Source organism: Cynocephalus volans, chromosome 7 (genome assembly GCF_027409185.1).
Source record: "Cynocephalus volans isolate mCynVol1 chromosome 7, mCynVol1.pri, whole genome shotgun sequence".
In the NCBI taxonomy this organism is placed as follows: Eukaryota; Metazoa; Chordata; class Mammalia; order Dermoptera; family Cynocephalidae; genus Cynocephalus; species Cynocephalus volans.
In genome coordinates, this window is record NC_084466.1 from 126,459,065 (window position 1) to 126,482,652 (window position 23,588).

The 23,588-nt window shown below is 40.4% G+C and overlaps 1 pseudogene; it reads right to left on the bottom strand.

Annotated features, from left to right (window-relative positions):
- The window catches only part of LOC134381775 (cytochrome P450 2C18-like), an 84,730-nt pseudogene that overhangs the window by 16,287 nt on the left and 44,855 nt on the right, over positions 1-23,588 (bottom strand).

Below are 23,588 nucleotides of genomic sequence, written 5' to 3' on the forward strand. Positions count from 1 at the left end.
CACACAACTTGTTTACAGAGAATGTGCTGCACCACCCACAACTGGACCTGAGGCAAGGTGGCCTGACTAAACTATTCTATTTTCCTCAAAATCCACCCTTTCATGGTCATCCATTGTAAAATCTATTGTTCAGAATGCTCTGTGATGTTCCCTTACCAAGGATAAATGACCCTTATATTTATATAACCTATTGTCTGTCCGGTATGCCTTATGTCTTGTAGTTCTGTCCTTTTAACTATTAGTAGCACATGTCCAGTTAGTAGTTGTCATTGGTGTGATTTTCCATGCAAATCCAGTAGTCATACTGATGGAAAGTTCAATGCATATTCAGTAGGCTGACACATTGATCACACGACTCTGGTGCAGTGCCTGCAGCCAGAACATTATAGGCAAAAAGACAGAAGAGTTATTGGTAGCAATAGGGGAAGTTCTCACCCCTCTGGTAAGATGCATGCCAGTTTGCCATCCTGAGAAAGGATGGTTGCAGGAATACATATCTTACCTGGTTTATGATACCATACTTTATCTGCTAACACTGTTGGGTCTGTAGGTTCTACATGTAACACTATAGGGGAACTCATAATTGACCATAATAATAATACAAATGAGCCCTTTGGAATAGAACACTTATCCATTCCAGGCCATGTTACTTTTACTCGAGGAGGCCACATACTTGTCACCCAAGGTGAAACTTGGAAGCCTTACCCTAATCCTTTCCCCGGATGCCCTATTAAGCCTACCCAGCATATATGGGGACTTTTATTTTCCAAGACCATTCCCATTGTACTGTCTGTCCCTGTTGCAAACAGGTTGGTGCTGGTAAGAGAATATTTCAATTCTCACCATATAATGGCTTCAAATGCTTATCTTTAGTAGTGAGTTGTGGTTGTATAGGTACTGCAGCCCTATGCAACAGAGCTTCCACTGGAGAGGGTCTGCCCTTGCAGGGTCTCTCATTTAGAATCCTGACTGTTGGCCATAACCACCATGTCCACCCTTCAGGGATGGGGGTTGGGTAGATAGCCTTAGTCCCTCTTTTAAATGAACATTGTACCATTCAATCATTCCCACTGCCTCAGGATAATATGGCACATGTAACATCCACTGAATGGACACCTGGGAAGCCCACCTCTGAACCCCATGTCCAGTAAAGTGGGTTCCATTGTCACTCTCTATTACAACAGGGCAGCTATTCATAGCTATAAGGCTATTCAATGCTTTCAAAGTGTTTACCTGGTCTGGGGTCTTGCAAGGCCTTACAAACAGAAGACCAGTAGCTGTATAAATAGTTGTGAAGATATATCTGAAATTCTCTGACATTGGCAGTGGTCTGACGAAGTGCACTTGCCATTGAGTCAGGGACACCCTTCCTCGAGTTATTTGCTCTTCTGTTGTTTTTGTTTTTGTTTTTTTCTTAAAGATGACTGGTAAGGGGATCTTAACCCTAGACTTGGTGTTGTCAGTACCGCACTCAGCCAGTGAGCAAACCAGCCATCCCTATATGGGATCCAAACTCATGGCCTTGGTGTTATCAGCACTGCACTCTCCCAAGTGAGCCACAGGCCAGCCCCTGCTCTTCTGTATGTGGCACTCATTGGGGGTGTGGACTGTCTTGAGCACATACTGGACAAACATGACAGGCATTCACTACATCTTCCCATTTTATAGGCAAGGCCCATCTTTGAGCCACCATCCACATGTTTTTACTGACAGCAGACTGCATACATTGATGTAATTACTGGGCTACACATCAGTAGCTGGGGCTCTCTCCAGCCATATTACCTGAGCCAAGGCATCGACTTCATCATTTCCATGGCCTGGCTAAGGGTAAGTGTCCTGTGACATGGAAAAGAGTTACTTCTTTCTCATGTCCCAATTCCCATAACTCTTGCCACATGGCTTGTAACCACAGGTGTTGGTGGCCTACCATCCACCACTGATATTTTCAAGTAGAGATCCAAACGGTTAAACCTTTGTACACAGCCTACCTCAATGTAGTGAAATATTGTAACTGTGCTGGGCTAAGTACACTTGTCTAGGTCCCCAGCAGCTAAGCCATGACAGATAGTTGGGCTATGCAGATAACCGTGGGGCAATACTTGAAAGGTCCACTATCTCCCTTCCCAGTAGAAGGCACCCTGATCTTGGCTATCAATCAAGATTGGAATATAGAAAAAAGCATTTGCAAGGTCCAATACCTAATGATAAGTCCACAGCTGAGTCATCAGCTGACCTATCAAGTCCTGAACTGAAGGCACAGCTGCATGCAAAGGAGGCACTACTTTGTTTACTTCTCGATAATCTACAGTCATTCTCCAGGTACCATCAGGTTTTTTCACTAGCCATACCAGAGCATTAAGTGGGCTATGAACCAGTGAATAATGCCAACTTTCTCTAACTCCAATATAGTGGCCCTTATATCTGCATGTCCTCCCAGTAGGCAATACTACTTTACTTTAGCTGCACGTCTTGGCTTGGGTAACACCTGTGGGTCTTGTTTAGCATATCCTTGTACCACATGCTTTATTGTCCATATTTGCAGTTGAAACTCTCCAAATGTTGTTTTAGGAGAAACCATAAAGTACTTCCATACCCAAGATGTATTCATCTACAGGGAATACATATACAGTATATACATGAGGGGGTAATCTTCCTGTGCCTGGTGGCAATGACACAGCTGTGACCAGAGTAGTATGTCCTCCATAGCCATGTATACAAACGGTGGCCCCTGGAAATTCATCTGGATTTCCATATATCAGGATACATTCTGTGTCTGTATCCCCAAATGCCAAAACATGCTGCACATTTGTTCTCAACCACTATATTGCCAATTCAACATGAGTCCTCCAGTCCTTGCCTTACCCCAAAAGATGAAAACCTTGGCCTGTTCCCTAGTCATAATGGAACAGTTCATCTGTCTCCTCGGGAGCAACCAAAAAATCTTTTAAATCCACTCAGCATACCTTGTTACCTGTTTCTGGGTGTGTGGTGAAATGCTGTTCAGGGTGCAATTGCTGCCACAAGGCAAACAGGACTGCATTTGGCTGCTGGTCAATTTTCTTGCTATCAGTCCTTGCTAGTCAAGCCACATCTACTTATGGTGAGTCTTGCTTGGTCCCTTTGGGATAAAATCCCAAGCGTCTCTTGGAGATTTGATCTTAGCCTCCTTTCAGACCCCCTTTGCTTGTCTTCTACACTCTACTTCATCCAAGCTGGCTATCATGGTCATTACCTCACATATAGGATAACCAATGTATGGGGCCGGTATGGCCATCAATGACCCAAAGGACGTTGACAGGGAATTTTGCACCTCTGTCTCTCATGCTGCCTATAAAATTTTCATTGTCTAGGCCATGAGTGTTCACATTAAACATGGACTGCGGCATCCCCAGCTCCCGAACGATTTGGACCAACTCAGCATATGTTTCCCATTTACTAACAACCTTGCGCAGTTTTCCAGCATTTACCCACATGGTTTGGGAAGCCACACTCACCCATTCCATTAAGGAGTGATTACCTGGCCCTAATGCATATCTTGGGCTATTCTGTAGCTGCTGCCTCAGGGACAGGTGTATAGTGATGGAGGCCTATTTTTCCATCTCCACAGGAGAGCACACCACACTATCCACCCCTCAGTCCCATAACCATAGCAACCAAACAGTCAGGTTTCCCTCCTGTTTCTGCCAAAACTGTCTTCCCAAGTCAACTAATTCAACCTAGGTATACAGGACATAGGTTGTAAACAGGGTCACCTGTTGATTGCCCACCGGTTGTATGCCTGGTCCCATAGGCTGCTCGTGCTTCATTTTCTGGTGCACAACAGGTCACGTCTGGAGATGCATGGTCTCCTCCAATTCACCACTGGGTTTGTCATCCTCCCTAATGTGAGAAACAGGAGTGGCCAGTCACTGAACATCATCCTCCAGAACATTTATCTATGCTTCCAACATCTCTGCTTTCTTCCTCAAATCTCAATCAGTTTGCCGCATAGTGAGCAGCAGTCAGGTACGGTCAGCAGAAAACTGGTCACCAGGCATCACACAATCAAGGACAGCCACACTTCCTCCCCCTCCCAAGGGGTTCTCCACTGTAGTGCCTTATCTATGCTGCCTTGCAGTACAGTGAGCAGCAACCGGATCCCAGTCAACAGGAAAGTGGCCACAGGGCACAACATATTCAAAAGTAGCCACATCTCCTCTTGAGGGCTTCCAGCTCCTGTACCTGCTCAGAATCCTGCTCCAGACTATGGCAATTGTAGAGTTAGGGCTAGGTCTGGAGCTCACAGACCCCTCAAGCCCATTGTCCAGACTGGGTCACTAACCCTTAACACACAGGTCTATGAGCTAGGTAACCAGAGAAAAAGTTCCTTGCAGCCTTGATTGAAGAAAGAATAGTCTTTATTCAGCACACACATGTGTAAGAGCTAGGCAGTCCAAAGAGAATCTCTACTGCTATCGGCAAAGTCCACTTGAAAATTGAGAAGCTGCCAGCAAAGTAAACATGCTCTATTTAAAGATGTGGCTCTGCTGAGCCACTGCTTCACACACTGAAGAACACACAAGAATAACAACAAAACTAAAAAGATACATGGGAGGGCATGCACACTAACTCCACCCCCACACAACTTGTTTACAGAGAATGTGCTGCACAACCTAGAGCCAGACCAGAGGCAAGGAGCCCTGACTAAAGTATTCTATTTTCCTCACAAGGTATTCTTATAGAAGCTGTCAGCAGAGGGAGAACACACTAAAAGGTCATCCAGGAGAAACATATGTTGAGTGAAATAAGCAAAGCACACGGAAAAATACCACATGTGCTCACTTGTATGTGGGAGCTAAGAGAGAAAGAAGGAAGGAAAGAAAGACCACAGTAGTGCATGGGTCTTGCAGACGGAGAGAACATTCCTTGGGATACAGTATGGAGTAGGGGAGAAAGGGGAGGTGGGAGGTCGAGGACAATTGGCTGAGGGACATGGGTTACAAATGAAAATTCTGATAATGTGTATGCTTCCAGTATGAATCCAGGCCTAACATCATGGGCACAGGGAATAAAAACTAGCTTTGTATCTAATAAATATTCATAATTATTTAAAAAGTCATTACACATTGTACGAAAGAAGACTCATGTTTAAAAGACCAATGTCTGATAGGGTTTCAAGATGGCGGGGGCTGCAGTGGCTGGCGCGGAGTAGCTGATGTGGAAAAGGCGGCCACTGGGCCTCAGGCAGCCGGGAAACTTGTGGACCTTCCTCACGCCATCTCTTAAGGGAGGACCGCTGCTGGTGGCCGGTCGTGGGGAGTGACCGCCACTTTGCCCCCGGCAGGAGAGGCTGCCTCATTTACAGGCAACAGCTTTGAAGTGTGGAGCAGGAAAAGAACTGTTTCTTAGCTGCAAAAGCGTGTCTCTAAACAGGGAACACGGCGCCAGGGCTGCTGTCGATGCAGACAGGATCCCAGAGGCCGGGGCCGGGCTAAAGGTGGCCAGCTGCCCTATTCAAGATTCGAGGTTTCAGGCCGGCATTAAAGAAGATTCCTGGGAGTGCCCGAGCTGCAACGTGACTGAACAGCCCAACGCGGCAACAGCCGAGAACGGGGAAGGTGCAAACCAGAGACAGAGAGTGAGCGCCCGACCTGGCACAGCACTGTGAGTGAACTCTGACCTAGCTATGTTTCGGGGGCAGACACCCACCCGGCTCCCATCTGCATCACCAGGCCACTCACTGCCCCGGGGCTGCCTCCATTTTCCCAGGTGCTGGCAGCTCCACCCGGCTCGGCCGTCACTGAGCCTTCCCACTTGCGAGGCCCTGGCACGGTGCTTTCTGGAGCCTGCGGGCTGGACTCCCCTCCCACTCCCTCAGCGGTTCTCTGGCGGGTTGGTGGCATGGGGCGTCCCGGGCCAGTGTCGGGAGGGCAAGGAAGTACGGGCAGGCCGACTGTCACTCCACCACACCCTGGACTCCGCCCCGGTAAACTTCCTGTTACTGGGAGGCAGATACCATCTCTGTGGCCACCAGTGCAGAAAAAAGCCTAACAAATTTTTGGTTGGGAATAGTGTGGTAGGAGAGTTCCCAGGTCCACTTGAACCTGCCGGAGAGCTGGCTGCAGGCGGGCGCTAGACTCGGTTTATACCGGGGTGATACAAAGGTGAACAAGTCCCAAGAAAGATCTACACAGTGCTACAAAGGCACCCAGAGCGACCGGTCATCTGTGCCTAGCAGAAACCTGGTAGACTTCCTGGGCGAGGCGGTGCCGAGCAGGGTATTGAAGGCCCAGCTGATAGACGAGGGTGGCAGAAGACACGTCCCAGCCCAGCACAGTGTGAACAGAGTGGGCAGACGTGCGGCCAGGGAGGCGGAGACTCGACAGAAACCACACACCCTGTGGGGTCGCCACTGCACGATCCAACAGCCTGGGCCAGAGCACAGGAACAGGGAAAAGTCCTGCACAGGAAGTGAAAGCTCAACAGCGATCACACACCCTGTGGTACGTGATCCACAAGCCCAGCAGAGTCCAAGCAGACCAGAATGGTGGCTCCCCGGAGAAGCCCAAGACCCAAGGCAACCACACATACAAGGCACTAGAGGCCAACTGAGCAGCCACGGGGGAAGCCATACCAAATTGGCAACCACAGCAACATCCTAGTTAGTCATTAGTCTCAAACCGGTGGACTGTGAAACCCCCTGCCACAATGAATAAACACCAAAAAAAAGATACCAGAAATACAAAAAATCAAGAAAGTACACCACCAAAAGTTAATAAATCTCAAACTCTAGATCCTATAGAACAAGAAGTCCTTGAAATGACTGACAAGGAATTTTGAGTGATAATTCTAAGGAAACTAAATGAGATACAAGAAAACACATCTAGACATCATGAGGAAATGAGGAAAAGTATACAGGATCTGAAAGAGGGAATGTACAAAGAAATCAATGTCCTGAAAAAAAATGTAGCAGAACTTGCTGAACTGAAGAAGTTATTCAACGAAATAAAAAGCACAACGGAGAGTGTAACCAGCAGACTTGTCGAAGTTGAAGAGAGAACATCTGAACTTGAAGATGGGCTGTTTGAAATAACACAAGCAGACAAAAAGAAAGAAAAAAGAATCAAGGACATTGAAGAATATCTGAGAGAGATATCAGACAACCTTAAGCGCTCAAATATCCGAGTCATGAGTATTCCAGAAAGAGAGGAAAATGGATATTCCATTGAAAACACATTCAAAAAAATAGTGGCAGAAAACTTCCCAGGTATAGGAAAAGTCACAGATCTTCAGATCCAGGAAGCTCAATGATCTCCAAACGTATTCAACCCAAAAAGGCCTTCTCCAAGACATGTCATAGTCAAATTGGCAAAACTCCGAGACAAAGAGAGAATCTTAAAAGCTGCAAGAGAGAAGCGTCAAATCACCTATAAAGGAGCCCCAGTCAGGCTAACATCAGACTTTTCATCACGAACCTTAAAAGCTAGAAAGGAATGGGATGATATATTCAAAATACTAAAAGACAAAGATTGACAGCAAAGAATACTCTACCCTGCAAGGCTATCCTTCCAAAATGAAGGGCAAATAGTATATTTCTCAGACAAACAAAAACTGCGGGAGTTCACTACCACACAACAACCCTTACAAGAAATCCTCAAGGGAGTACTGGGTTTGGTTCCTGAAAAATAAATACCACTACCATAAAAACCCAAGAAAAATCAATACCCACAAGTATAATAAAAATGGCATTCATGAAGAGAAAACAAGCAAACAAAACCACTATCTACAACCTAAGGAAACAACAAACACAGAAACCAAACAGTAGAACAGAAAGCAAGGAACAAAAGACACCTAAGACAACCAAACAACCAATAAAATGCTAGGAATAAATCAACACCTTTCAATAACAACTCTTAATGTAAAAGGCTTAAATTCCCCAATCAAAAGACACAGACTGGCTGACTGGATCAAAAAGGAGGACCCAACTATATGCTGCCTACAAGAGAACCACCTCACCCATAAAGATTCACACAGACTAAGAGTGAAAGGATGGAAAAAGATTTACCATACAAACAGAAAAGAAAAATGAGCTGGAGTAGCTATTCTTATATCTTACAAAATAGACTTTAAACTAAAAACCATAAAAAGAGACAATGAGGGACACTACTTAATGATAAAAGGACTGATCCATCAAGAAGACATAACAATCATAAATATGTATGCACCCAATGTTGGAGAAGCCAGATTTATAAAACAAACTCTATTAGACCTAAAGAAGGAAATAGACACTAATACCATAATAGCAGGGGACCTGAACACCCCACTGTCAATATTAGACAGATCATCTAGGCAAAGAATCAGTAGAGAAACACAAGATCTAAACAAGACTCTAGACCAACTGGAATTGGCAGATATCTACAGAACATTCCACCCAACAACCTCAGAATATTCATTCTTCTCATCAGCACATGCATCATTCTCCAGGATAGATTACATATTAGGTCACAAATCAAGTCTCAATAAATTCAAAAAAATTGGAATTATCCCATGTATCTTCTCAGACCACAATGGATTAAAAGTAGAAATTAATAACAAACGAAGCTCTGGAAACTATACAAACACATGGAAATTAATCAGCATACTACTTAATGACATATGGGTCCAAGAAGAAATCAAGCAGGAAATCAAAAAATTTATTGAAACTAATGAAAATAATGATACATAATACCAAATCCTGTGGGATACTGCAAAAGCCGTATTGAGGGGGAAATTTATTGCACTAAATGCTCACTTCAGAATGAAATACTGCCATTTGCAAAAATATGGATGGACCTTGAGAGCATTATATTAAGTGAAACAAGTCAGGCACAGAAAGAGAAATACCACATGTTCTCACTGATTGGTGGGAGCTAAAAATTAATATATAAATTCACACACACACACACACACACACACACAAAAAAAAAAAAAAAAAAAAAAACCGGGAGGGTGTGAAGAAGATATAACAACCACAACTACTTGAAGTTGATACAACAAGCAAACAGAAAGGACATTGTTGGGGGGGAGGGGGGAGGGAGAAGGGAGGGAGGTTTTGGTGATGCGGAGCAATAATCAGCAACAATGTATATCGACAAAATAAAACTTAAATAAATAAATAAAGAAAGAAAGAAAAAGAAAAAAATATGCTCACTTCAGAATAATGGAAAGATGGCAAGTGAACAACCTAACACTTCACCTTAAAGAGCTAGAAAAACAAGAACAATCCAAACCTAAAGTTAGCAGACGGAAAGAAATCATTAAAATCAGAGCAGAATTGAATGAAATTGAAAACCAAAAAAAAATTCAAAAGATCAATGAATCAAAAAATTGGTTTTTTGAAAATATAAATAAAATTGACAAACCATTAGCATGGCTAACAAAAAGAAGAATAGAGAAGACTCAAATAACAAAAATTAGAAATGAAAAAGGCGATATTACAACTGATTCATCTGAAATACAAGGAATCATTCGAGACTACTATAAACAACTATACGCCAACAAATTTGAAAATCTGGAGGAAATGGATAAATTTCTGGACATACACACAAGCTCACAAAACTGAACCATGAAGACGTAGAAAATTTGAACAGACCAATAACAATAAAGGAGATTGAAGCTGTTATCAGAAGGCTCCCAACAAAGAAAAGCCCAGGACCAGATGGATTCACAGCAGAATTTTACCCAACATTCAAAGAGGAATTGACACCGATTCTTTACAAACTATTCCAAAAGATTGAAACAGACGCAAATCTCCCAAACTCATTCTATGAAGCAAACATCATCCTGAAACCAAAACCAGGTAAAGATATAACCAAAAAAGAAAACTACAGGCCGATATCCTTGATGAATATAGATGCAAAAATCCTCAATAAAATACTAGCAAACAGGATACAGCAACACATACGAAAAATTATTCATCACGATCAAGTGGGATTCATCCCAGGGATGCAAGGTTGGTTCAACATACGCAAATCAATAAATGTGATACACCATATTAATAAAGTCAAACACAAGGACCATATGATCATCTCTATAGATGCTGAAAAAGCATTTGATAAAGTTCAGCACTCATTCATGACAAAGACCCTCTATAAGTTAGGTATAGAGGGAAAGTAACTCAACATAATTAAAGCCATATATGCCAAACCCACTGCCAATATCATCCTGAATAGTGAAAAGCTGAAAGCTTTTCCTTTAAGAACAGGAACTAGACAAGGATGCCCACTCTCACCACTCCTATTCAACATAGTGTTGGAAGTACTAGCCAGAGCAATCAGAGAAGAGAAGGAAATAAAGGGCATCCAGATTGGAAAAGATGAAGTCAAACTGTCCCTGTTTGCAGATGACATGATCCTATATATCGAACAGCCTAAAACCTCTACAAAAAAACTGTTGGAATTGATAAGTGATTTCAGCACAGTAGCAGGATACAAAATCAACACACAAAAATAAGTAGCATTTCTTTTCTCCAATAGAGAACATGCAGAACGAAAAATCAAGAAAGCCTGCCCATTTACAATACCCACTAAAAAAATAAAATACTTAGGAATTGAGTTAACCAAGGAGGTGAATAATCTCTATAATGAGAACTACAAACCACTGCTAAGAGAAATTAGAGAGGATACAAGAAGATGGAAAGGTATCCCATGCTCTTGGATTGGAAGAATCAACATAGTGATAATGTCCATACTACCCAAAGTGATATACAAATTCAATGCAATCCCCATCAAAATTCCAAAGACATTTTTCTCAGAAATGGGAAAAACTATCCAGTCATTTATATGGAAAAATAAAAGACCACACATAGCCAAAGCAATGCTGAGCAAAAAAAATAAAGCTGGAGGCATAACACTAAGTGACTTTAAGCTATACTACAAAGCTATAATAACCATAACAGTATGGTACTGGCATAAAAACAGACACACTGACCAATGGAATAGAATAGAGAATCCAGAAATCAACCCACACACTTACTGCCATCTGAACTTTGACAAAGGCACAAAGCCTATTCACTGGGGAAGGGACTGCCTCTTCAGCAAATGGTGCTGGGATAACTGGATATCCATATGCAGGAGAATGAAACTAGATCCATACCTCTCACCGTATACTAAAATCAACCCAAAATGGATTAAGGATTTAAATATACACCTTGAAACAATAAAACTTCTTAAAGAAAACATAGGAGAAACACTTCAGGAAATAGGACTGGGCACAGACTTCATGAATACGACCCCCAAAGCATGGGCAAGCAAAGGAAAAATAAACAAATGGGATTATATCAAACTAAAAAGCTTCTGCACAGCAAAAGAAACAATTAACAGAGTTAAAGACAACCAACAGAGTGGGGGGAAATATTTGCAAAATATACATCTGACAAAGGATTAATATCCAGAACATATAAGGAACTCAAACAATTTTACAAGAAGAAAACAAACAACCCAATTAAAAAATGGGCAAAAGAGCTAAGTAGGTATTTCTCTAAAGAAGATATACAAATGGCCAACAGACATATGAAAAAATGCTCAACATCACTCAGCATCTGGGAAATGCAAATCAAAACCACACTGAGATACCATTTAACCCCAGTTAGGATGGCTAAAATCCAAAAGACTCTGAATGATAAGTGCTGGCGAGGTTGCGGATTAAAAGGAACTCTCATACATTGTTGGTGGGACTGCAAAATGGTGCAGCCTCTATGGAAAATGGTATGGAAGTTCCTCAAATAATTGCAGATAGATCTACCATACGACCCAGCTATCCCATTGTTGGGAATATACCCAGAGGAATGGAAATCATCAAGTCAAAGGTATACCTGTTCCCCAATGTTTATCGCAGCACTCTTTACAATAGCCAAGTGTTGGAACCAGCCCAAATGTCCATCATCAGATGAGTGGATATGGAAAATGTGGTACATGTACACAGTGGAATACTAGTCAGCTATAAAAACGAATGAAATACTGCCATTTGCAACAACATGGATGGACCTTGAGTGAATTATATTAAGTGAAACAAGTCAGGCACAGAAAGAGAAATACCACATGTTCTCACTTATTGGTGGGAGCTAAAAATTAATATATAAATTCACACACACACACACACACACACACACACACACAAAACCGGGGGGGGGGGAGAAGATATAACAACCACAATTACTTGAAGTTGATACGGCAAGCAAACAGAAAGGACATTGTTGGGGGGAGGGGGGAGGGAGAAGGGAGGGAGATTTTGGTGATGGGGAGCAATACTCAGCCACAATGTATATCGACAAATAAATAAATAAATAAATAATAAATAAATAAAATAAGTAAAATAAAAATAAAAGACCAATGTCTAAGATCTTTAATAAGGATCTGATAAAAGTATGTAGGACTTTCTGTATAACCCTGATGCACTACAGTCCAGGTATATTGTTGATTTTACCATTGAAAGGCAAATAAAAATTGACTTTCTTTATGCAATGGCATGCTAAAGAAAGCACTACATGGATCCACAACAGAAAAGAAAGTACTAAACTGAGGAATCAAAAAGGAGAGTGTAGAGGGGATTGGTATAATAGGGTGATGTGGAAGTTTTGATGGCTCTAAGTTCTTTAAAAAAATGCCATCCTCTATTCCAGGCTTTTTGACTGGAAAAGTTGGACTGTTAAAAGGACTAACACAAGGTCTGAGTAGTCATAGTTTTAAGTATCCTTCAATGACAAGTGTTCAGGGAGCATATTGTGAAAGAGCATATTGTGAGACAGTGTAAAAAGCTTTTTACAATTTAATTCAATTCTTATGGGATTAGTTGATTTAATCAATCAACATTCATATTATCCATTGCCCAGAAAGTATTTGGAACTGAAGACAAGTCTGGTATATCAGTAGTTAAATTCGAAGGATATGTATTAATCTTTTTAGCAGAAGCTTCTAGTTCTTCTTGTAAGATTGAGAATTCTGAGTAAGGTAGACTAAATTTCCCCTTTGAGAAAAAGAGGACAACAGCATGAGTTTTAACCAGAAGGTTCCTACCCATCAAGTGTGCTGGTAAACTGGGTACTAGTTGTGAGGAAAATTGAGTAGTTTAGTCAGGTCCCCTCGCCTCAGGTCCAGCTGGGTGTTGTGCAGCACATCCTTTGTAAACCAATTGTGTGAGAGTAGAGTTAGTGCACATACATGCCCGTGCATCTTTTTGCTTGTGGCTGTTTTTGTGTGCTCTTCAGAGTGTGTGAGGCAGCAGCTCTGAACTACTGGTCAGCAAGCTCACATCTAGAAATAAAGCCCGTTATTTCTTCACCCATTGCACCAAGGACTTTTTCCTGTGACCAAGGCTGTAGGACTGCATGTGAAGGGTTTGGAAACGGGCTCAAGGGGTCTGGGAGATATAGTCCCTGCTCTACACTAGTAAAAAGAAATGATCAAGACATAGATTTCAGAACTGAACAGGAAAAGGAATAGATAATGAGCTTTAACAGTGGAATTTGAGATTCCCATCATAGGAAACGATATTGCACTACAAGGCAGCAAGCAACTAATTGTGGTTGCACTTAAGACTGGTATGTTGTTCCAGTATCAAAAAGCAAAATGGATTAAGGATTTAAATATACACCCTGAGACAATAAAACTTCTTAAAGAAAACATAGGGGAAACACTTCAGGAAATAGGACTGGGCACAGACTTCATGAATACGACCCCAAAAGCACGGGCAACCAAAGGAAAAATAAACAAATGGGATTATATCAAACTAAAAAGCTTCTGCACAGCAAAAGAAACAATTAAAAGAGTTAAAAGACAACCAACAGAGTGGGAGAAAATATTTGCAAAATATACATCTGACAAAGGATTAATATCCAGAATATATAAGGAACTCAAACAACTTTACAAGAAGAAAACAAGCAACCCAATTAAAAAATGGGCAAAAGAGCTAAGTAGGCATTTCTCTAAGGAAGATATCCAAATGGCCAACAGACATATGAAAAAATGCTCAACATCACTCAGCATCCGGGAAATGCAAATCAAAACCACACTGAGATACCATCTAACCCCAGTTAGGATGGCTAAAATCCAAAAGACTATGAACGATAAATGCTGGCGAGGCTGCGGAGAAAAAGGAACTCTCATACATTGTTGGTGGGACTGCAAAATGGTGCAGCCTCTATGGAAAATGGTATGGAGGTTCCTTAAACAATTGCAAATAGATCTACCATACGACCCAGCCATCCCAGTGTTGGGAATATACCCAGAGGAATGGAAATCATCAAGTCGAAGGTATACCTGTTCCCCAATGTTCATCGCAGCACTCTTTACAATAGCCAAGAGTTGGAACCAGCCCAAATGCCCATCATCAGATGAGTGGATACGGAAAATGTGGTACATCTACACAATGGAATACTACTCAGCTATAAAAACGAATGAAATACTGCCATTTGCAACAACATGGATGGACCTCGAGAGAATTATATTAAGTGAAACAAGTCAGGCACAGAAAGAGAAATACCACATGTTCTCACTTATTGGTGGGAGCTAAAAATTAATATATAAATTCACACACACACATACACACATACACACACAAACCGGGGTGGGGGGAAGAAGATATAACAACCACAATTATTTGAAGTTGATACAACAAACAAACAGAAAGGACATGGTTGGGGGGGAGGGGGGGAGGGAGAAGGGAGGGAGGTTTTGGTGATGGGGAGCATTAATCAGCTACAATGTATATCGACAAAATAAAATTTTAAAAAAAAAAAAAAAAGCATTAAACCTTTTCTGTTATTTACTTGTAGTGACAATTTTCCTTAGGAGCGCAAAAGTATTACAAGAAAAACTCATTGTTTTCATTTGGAGCCCTGTCATTCAGAATATTCTTGGTCTTTTAATAGGGGGAGCTAAGGGCTTGGAAGTATTTTTAGATGCTAATTATGCTTTTAACTTTTTGCCATCTTTAATCCAATGTCCAAGCTTTTGGAAGTGGTTAGAGACCCATTACCAGAATTTTGACAGACCGCATTACTCTTTAATTGCTGTCATTGTAAATTCATTATTGATTTAGCTTTTGATCCCTGGGTTCCATTTAATGTTTGAGACAATTGATTAGGTAAATTTACCAAATCTGCGTATTTGTGCTTTCCCAACTTAGCTGTGCCCTCTTAACCAAAATAATGAAATCTTCATCATACACATTAACTAAGGTGGAGATTAAATCTACTTTACTGGCATTGGTCTGTTCTTTTGTGAGACCAGAATTATCTTTGAATATGGTTTCTAAGTTACTGTATTAATTATGGTCTGAATCAAGCTCTCTTTGAGTGCGAGCCTGAATTTTATTCCAATCCATGGGCTTTGGAAAAGCCATGGGAATTCCTTTAGGTAATTTATTAGCCACTTCTTTGGCTTTTTCCATACACTGGAGAAATTTTTGATGAAAATCTTCAAGAGAATAACTCCATTTTGTGATTTTCATGCAATGATTTCTTTGTCCTGGCCCTATCAACAAATATGTTGGCTCACATAAATGTGAAACACCGGTAATGTAGATGGTATATACTGTTACAAATTCCTCAGCAAACCTATGAAGATTTTCGGTAACCTTAAGAAATTCTTTGGCTTTTGCACACATTGTAGCAAGACCAGGGAGAGTATGCTACTACTGGCAAATTACCATCATGATTGAGGTGGTATTTGGAAAGATGTGTTTGAATTGGAGAAGAAGTTGGAGGAGCCACTGAACAAGTTGCTAATTTGGGGGCTGGCAAAAGAGTTTAGGTTTAGCTACCTTGGGTGGCTATAAAAGAGAGGGTGTGAGACTTTTGGAAAAAGCAAACAGGAGTTTTACCCACAAGGGATATAAAGAGGACATTGGAGGTGGACATTCCCCTGAATATTTTAATTTAAAATTTACATTTTCTTTTAACAATTAAAAAATGTTATCTTCGAGAGAAGGTGCTTTAGATTCATGATTCATTTTTGTAGCATCAGAATACCAATTAAAATATGCCTCCCATTTGTTAACGGAGGTGAGAATTTTTATCCTCAATGTGTTTTTATAAAATAAATTTGGAAAAGTCAAATGAGCCCCAAAGGGGCCACTATAATTTCAAATTATTTTTAGTCAAATACTGACATTTAGATAAAAAACATACAAGAAGAAGTCACATAATGTTCAAACAAATAATGGACTGCAGTCCACAGGGGCATGGTAGTGGAAGAACTTTCAATCTGCTCCAAAGGAAAGATTTCCATTCAGAGCGTATCCAAACTTAAAACAAAATGGGAGCAAGCAAAACTCAGACAAGAAATGGTACTGACAAATTCTGAACAAGGCAAAGACACCAGCCAAGATGGGAGTTCTTCGGCATGCAAGAGAACTTAAATCTCCAGAATTCAGTGGGTTCCAAGATCTTAAAGTTCTTTTAGTGGTTTCTTCACAGATGTTGAAGCCTGCCAAAACCACAGAGGATAAACTCGGTTTGTATTCTGCTTGTGACACCAAATATCAACTATAAGAGTAGGAATCAACAGGACAGGGCAAATAATGTATGTATTCAGGAATAGGAGTTGTAACCCTGGTAGCAGTCAGAGACAGTACCACCCAAGATGGGCACGGGGGCTTACATTTACATAAATCAATTCAGATTACGTGCATTGTTTGTCAGATTTTATTGGTTGATTAAACAAAGAAGTCTATAATTAGTAGTAGAATGGTGCATTTATATCATTTAGCAAGAAAAGGCTATGTAGTGCCCATAAAAACAAGGATTAATTTCTTTGTATTGTGTATTGTTGAGCACATGAAGGTCTGCAAGAGGAAATTGGTTTTCACAGTCTGTTTGTGGGTCTCAGAGTTCATCAGCAGTTCAAAATAGAGTCAGCAGCTCAAGTTGAAGTCATTGATATCAAACCTAGAATATTGCTAAACTCTCAGGTTGCATGACTTCTGAGTGAGGGCCACGGCCAATGGACAATCCAGACTCTGCGGATCCACCAGGACCTAGACAGGTTCATCCTCCTAAATGACAGCCTACATCAGTGTCTGTTGGGAACAGTAGAAGCTGAAGGCTCGCCCTGGGCAAGTGATTTCAGGGAACATGCACCACCATCTCCCCTAATCTTGACCCCAGTGTATCAGTACTCAGTCTGAGCCTCAGCCAGAAAGGATGCCTAAGAGGCCTCCTGCACAGTGGTGCAAGGGGTCAGTGCATATCCACTGGTGTTTGTAAGTGTGGGTTCCTCAGAAGCAGACACTGGGCCCAGGAAGGGAATGTGGCCAAGGAATAATCACTGATAGGGGAGGGAGAGGGGAGACTGGGAAGGCAAGGGAACCACCCCAGGCTGGTGCTGTGGACAACAGAGGCACCAGGCCTGCTGTTCCAGCCTCTTGCTCTCCATACACAAACACCACCTTTCAGTCCCATGACCAACCAGTCCTTAAATTAACTGACCTTTATGAAAGTCTGGAAGTACCTTCTGCCTTCTCTTACTATTGTATTGCAAAACCACCATAATAGGAAAGTGAGTTTTGATATTTCAAGTAATTCTGGTGTTTGGACCGCTCTCCTTTAAAAGAAAGTAGACAGGCTTGCAGAATGAAATTTACTACGCAGACAGTGCAACAGAATGTGAAGAAATTAAGTGATGTTCATCTGCTAAAACTAGCCTGAAAATGATATACAATCAAGATACACTGTGAGCAAGAGTAGAGAACTCACACTAAAAAGGTTTTAAAGTAAAAATAACTTTAACATAACTTTTGAACAAAAAGGAGATACCCACTGATTTAGTGTGTTATTTTTGTTTCAGAATTGTACAACTAGAGTCATGTCACGCTGAGTGAACTTAAGAAATGACTTACTTCTATTTTCACAATGGGGATGGAGATTTCCATGGAAAAACGTAGGTCATGGTAGATGAAAAGGAGGACAGAGATGTGCGAGCCAGCACCCTGCAGGGAAGTAGCCTGACTATCGACACAGACCCTAGAGGCCACTGTGGATACACTGAGTGTTTTGGCAGTTTCCCATAATAATCTTAATTGTGTTTTAGCTCTTTCTATTTGTGATTTTTGGAATTGGCTTCCATCTTGGAGAGCCAGGATCTTTCTTGCAATAATAGACATCAACTAATCTTGCTCTGAATATTGAGGGTTTTTTCCCCTCCAAAATGTTTTGTTTGTTACAATTCGGATAATGTTTCTCAGCACAGGAGTGTACATACCCAGATCCCCAGACAATTCTGCATTCCTATCTTCCCCCAATCCAAAGACAAACCCTGCTGATAGAATTTCCTTTTTCTATAGCTAGTGATGAACTACTCACTGTCTCACTGTAGAGAAAGCCTTTCTTTGGCTGTCTAAAAAATTTGGTATAAAAGCAAGAGAGCTGTGAACATCTGAAGTATCCTATCATGCTCCACCATCTCCCACTAATGTCCAGAAACAGTGACACTCGGTGTCTCATCATGGGATTCTGCAATGAAACTCCTCAGCATCACCTGGGTTTGCCAAAGTTTAGATCACCAGAAGGATGAAGTCCATCCATAGTGGCCCAATCTCATGCACAGGCCCCTGCAGGCACTATAGCCAGTTGGAACACATCACACCACAGAGATCACTGAGCTGGGTTCCACCAGGAACCAATTCTGTGCCCGGAAACCAGAGCTGACCATAAAACAATTATTGTAGTGGAGGGAAAAACACCAATATATAAGAAACACGATAAGAATTAATAGCACAATATGGATTAACTTTGAGGATATTATGTTGAGTAAAATAAGCCAGTCTAAATAAATAAATAAATATATATATATATATATATATATATATATATATATATATATATATATATATGATTTCACTTCTACGATGTACTTAAAGTAGTCAGAATTATAGAGACAGAAAATAGATTGATGGTATCTGGGGGCTGGTGAGACAGGGAAATTGGGAATTATTGATTAATACATATAGAGTTTTGGTTTTACAAGACAAAAAAGTTATGGAGGTTAATGTTGGTTATGATCAAAGAACATTAAAGATGCATTTAATGCCATTGTGCTGTACACTTAAAAATGGTTAGGATGGAAGATTTTATGTTATATGTATTTTAGCACAATTTTCAAAATTAGGGAAAAAGAGATAACATAAAATTGGTTAGGAACTTCTGCTTTCCAGCCAGCCATCCCTAGTTCAATTCCTGCCTCTGTCACTTACAAGCTGTGTGCCCTTGAACAAGATATATAACAAAATATAACCACAGTAGTTTGGAGGTAAAATGGCTAAAAACATAGGGTGGTATGTTGAATAATGACCTTATCTCCCATCAAAAATAATTGAGCAGCTGACTTTGTAACCGTATAAGAGTGCCTGCCTGCCCACAAATTTATCGAAACTTATAATAATACATGTTAATTTTCCAAACAAGTAGGTTTAAAAGGTTTGTGATGTAGATTAATTTGCACTTTTTACTTTTAACCTATTTTCATGTTTAATAACCATTTTCATTTTCTCTTCTCTGTTTTTCATTAGAAACATTTGCCACATTTCTATTAACCTGGGGGTTTTCCTGGCATATTGTTTAGTAGAAAAATGGCAAGTTGGAGAAAGCACATATAGTATGAGCCTAATTTTATAAAGAAACTAATTTAACCCCATATATGTGTGTGTGTGTATTTAGATATATATGCTGGACATTTTGGCTGGTTCCAACACTTGACTATTGTAAAGAGTGCTGCAATGAACATTGGGGAACAGGTCTACCTTAGATTTGATGATTTCCATTCCTCTGGGTATATTCCCAGCAGTGGGATAGCTGGGTCATATGGTAGATCTATCTGCAAATGTTTGAGGAACCTCCATACCATTTGCCAGAGAGGCTGCACCATTTTGCAGTCACACCAACAATATATGAGAGTTCCTTTTTCTCCACAACCTCGCCAGCATTTATCATTCATAGTCTTTTGGATTTTAGCCATCCTAACTGGGGTTAGATGGTATCTCAGTGTGGTTTTGATTTGCATTTCCCGGATGCTGAGTGATGTTGAGCATTTTTTCATATGTCCATTGGCCATTTGTATATCTTCCTTAGAGAAATGCCTACTTAGCTCTTTTGCCCATTTTTTTAATTGGGTTGCCTGTTTTTTTTTTTTGTAAAGTTGTTTGTGTTACTTATATATTCTGGATATTAATCCTCTGTCAGATATATATTTTGGAAATAATTTCTCCCACTCTGTTGGTTGTGTTTTAACTCTGTTAATTGTTTCTTTTGCTGTGCAGAAGCTTTTTAGTTTGATATAATCCCATTTGTTTATTTTTCCTTTGGTTGCCTTTGCTTTTGGGGTCATATTCATGAAGTCTGTGTTCAGTCCTATTTCCTGAAGTGTTTCTCCTATGTTTTCTTTAAGAAGTTTTATTGTTTCAGGCTGTATATTTATATCCTTAATCCATTTTGAGTTGATTTTAGTATATGGTGAGAGGTATGGGTCTAGTTCCATTCTCCTGCATATGGATATCCAGTTATCCCAGCACCATTTGCTGAAGAGGCAGTCCCTTCTCCAGTGAATAGGCTTGGTGCCTTTGTCAAAGATCAGATGGCAATAAGTGTGTGGGTTGATTTCTGGATTCTCTATTCTATTCCATTGGTCAGCGTGTCTGTTTTTGTGCCAGTACCATACTGTTTGGGTTATTAAAGCTTTGTAGTATAGCTTAAAGTCAGGTAGTGTTATGCCTCCAGCTTTATTTTTTTTGCTCAGCATTGCTTTGGATACGAGTGGTCCTTTATTATTCCATATAAATATCTGGATAGTTCTTTCCATTTCTAAGAAAAATGTCTTTGGAATTTTGATGGGGATTGCATTGAATTTGTATGTCACTTTGGGTAGTATGGACATTTTCACTATGTTGATTCTCCAATCCAAGAGCATGGGATATCTTTCCATCTTCTTATATCCTCTCTGATTTCTCTCAGCAGTGGTTTGTAGTTCTCATTATAAAGATTTTTCACTTCCGTGGTTAACTCAATTCCTAAGTATTTTATGTTTTTGGTGGCTCTTATAAATGGGCAGGCTTTCTTGATTTTTCGTTCTGCTTGTTCACTATTGGAGAAAAGAAATGCTACTCATTTTTGTGTGTTGATTTTGAATCCTGCTATTGTACTGAAATCATTTATCAATTCCAAGATTTTTTTGTAGAGGTTTTAGGCTGTTCGATATATAGGATCATGTCATCTGCAAACAGGGACTGTTTGACTTCATCTTTTCCAATCTGGATGCCCTTTATTTTCTTCACTTCTCTGATTGCTCTGGCTAGTACTTCCAACACTATGTTGAATAGGAGTGGTGAGAGTGGGCATCCTTGTCTAGTTCCTGTTCTTAAAGGAAAAGCTTTCAGCTTTTCCCCATTCGGGATGATATTGGCAGTGGGTTTGGCATATATGGCTTTAATTATGTTGAGTTACTTTCCCTCTATACCTAACTTATGGAGGGTCTTTGTCATGAATGAGTGCTGAACTTTATCGAGTGCTTTTTTAGCATCTATAGAGATGATCATATGGTCCTCGTGTTTGAGTTTATTAATATGGTGTATCACAATTATTGATTTGCGTTTGTTGAACAAACTTTGCGTCCCTGGGATGAATCCTACTTGATTGTGGTGAATAATTTTACGTATCTGTTGCTGTATCCTGTTTGCTAGTATTTTAGTGAGGATTTTTGCATCTATATTCATCAAGGATATCGGCCTGTAGTTTTCTTTTTTGGTTATATCTTTACCTGGTTTTGGTTTCAGGATGATGTTTGCTTCATAGAATGAGTTTGGGAGATTTGCGTCTGATTCAATCTTTTGGAATAGTTTTTAAAGAATTGGTGTCAATTCCTCTTTGAATGTTTGGTAAAATTCTGCTGTGAATCCATCTTGTCCTGGGCTTTTCTTTGTTGGGAGTGTTCTGATAACAGCTTCAAACTCCTTTATTGTTATTGTTCAGTTCAAATTTTCTCGTCTTTATGGCTCAGTTTTGGGAGCTTATGTGTGTCCAGAATTTATCCATTTCCTTCAGATTTTCAAATTTGTTGGTGCACAGTTGTTTATACTAGTCTCAAATGATTCCTTGTATTTCAGATGAATCCCTTGTAATATCACCTTCTTCATTTCTAAGTTTTGTTATTTGAATCTTCTCTCTTCTTTTTTTTGTTAACCATGTTAATGGTTTGTCAATTTTATTTATGTTTTCAACAAATCAACTTTTTAACTCATTGATCTTTTCTATTGTTTTTGGGGTTTCAATTTCATTCAGCTCTGCTCTGATCTTAATGATTTCTTTCTGTCTGCTAACTTTAGGTTTGGATAGTTCTTGTTTTTCTAGTTCTTTAAGGTGAAGTGTTAGGTTGTTCACTTCCCATCTTTCCATTCTTCTGAGGTGAGCATTTAATGCAATAACATGAGTTTCAACTGAGTGCAAAAAGTGACCTTGTCTACTGAAGTACCAATGGGAATAAATTTCTATTACCTGCTGAGAAGGGCATGAAGTAGTCACTATTCTTAAAGTTGCCATTCTCATCCAGAAAGTGGCTCGGGTCAAACATCTCTGAGTTGGGGAATTCTTTGTCATCATGTAGCACCGAGGCCAGTGACGTTAATACAGTTGTGCCCTGGGATGAATAGAAACATGTAAACTGAGTTATAAAATGTCATGGATCTGAAATAAACAATGGAAATCACTTGGTTCATTCTCTTCAATCTACAGACAAGAAAACCCTTCTCCAAAGAAAAGCAGTGACTTTTCCAGCCAGACAGACCACATAATACACAGGGATGAGTTTAAGGCCAGTGGAAGTGATCATACTCATGTGGCCTCCCACCAGGAACCAACCACTGCTCATTCCAACAAAAGGGAGGTCCCAACAAAAGGGAGGCCCTGACAAAAGGGGGGGTGGAAGAAACAGGACATCCACCACTCATCCCGACAAAAGGGAGGCCCACACCAAAGGGGGAAAATAAAGAGGATGCCCAGGAAAGGAAACAGGACATCTACTCATCCTGTCAAGAGTGAAAACCCAGTATGGGGGACTCACCCTGGTAAGGGTGATCACAGAGTTGTCTTTAAATTAAGTGATTGCACACATGGTGCAGTGTCGAGCTAGGGTTTGCCCAGAAGTTTTGTTTTCTTACCCTCTCAATTCTCTATCTATTCTCGCAATCATGGGTAGCTTACTGTCTAAGAGGGAAGTTCAAGTTCAACATAGTTCAGTCCTTCTAGGTCTCCTTAAGGCAGTAGGTTATAAAGTAAGTAACCGTCATCTAACTATATTATTACTGATTATACTGGTTTGCAAATTTTGTCTAATTGCTTTAAAAATTATTCAGAACCTTAACAAAAGGAAAAAACTTGTTTTGACATTAAAGAGGATGAAAAACTATCCTTGGTTCCTCCTCCTCCTCCTCCACCATCTCCACCTTTAGAGACAAACAAATCATTTGTTCCCTTTATGGAGTCCTATCTTAAACAAGGACATAACATGGGAGTTGATGCTCATCATGTCTTTCCCACTGTAAGAAATGGGACTCAGTTGAGACATGAAAACCTCCCATGCTCCTTGTTT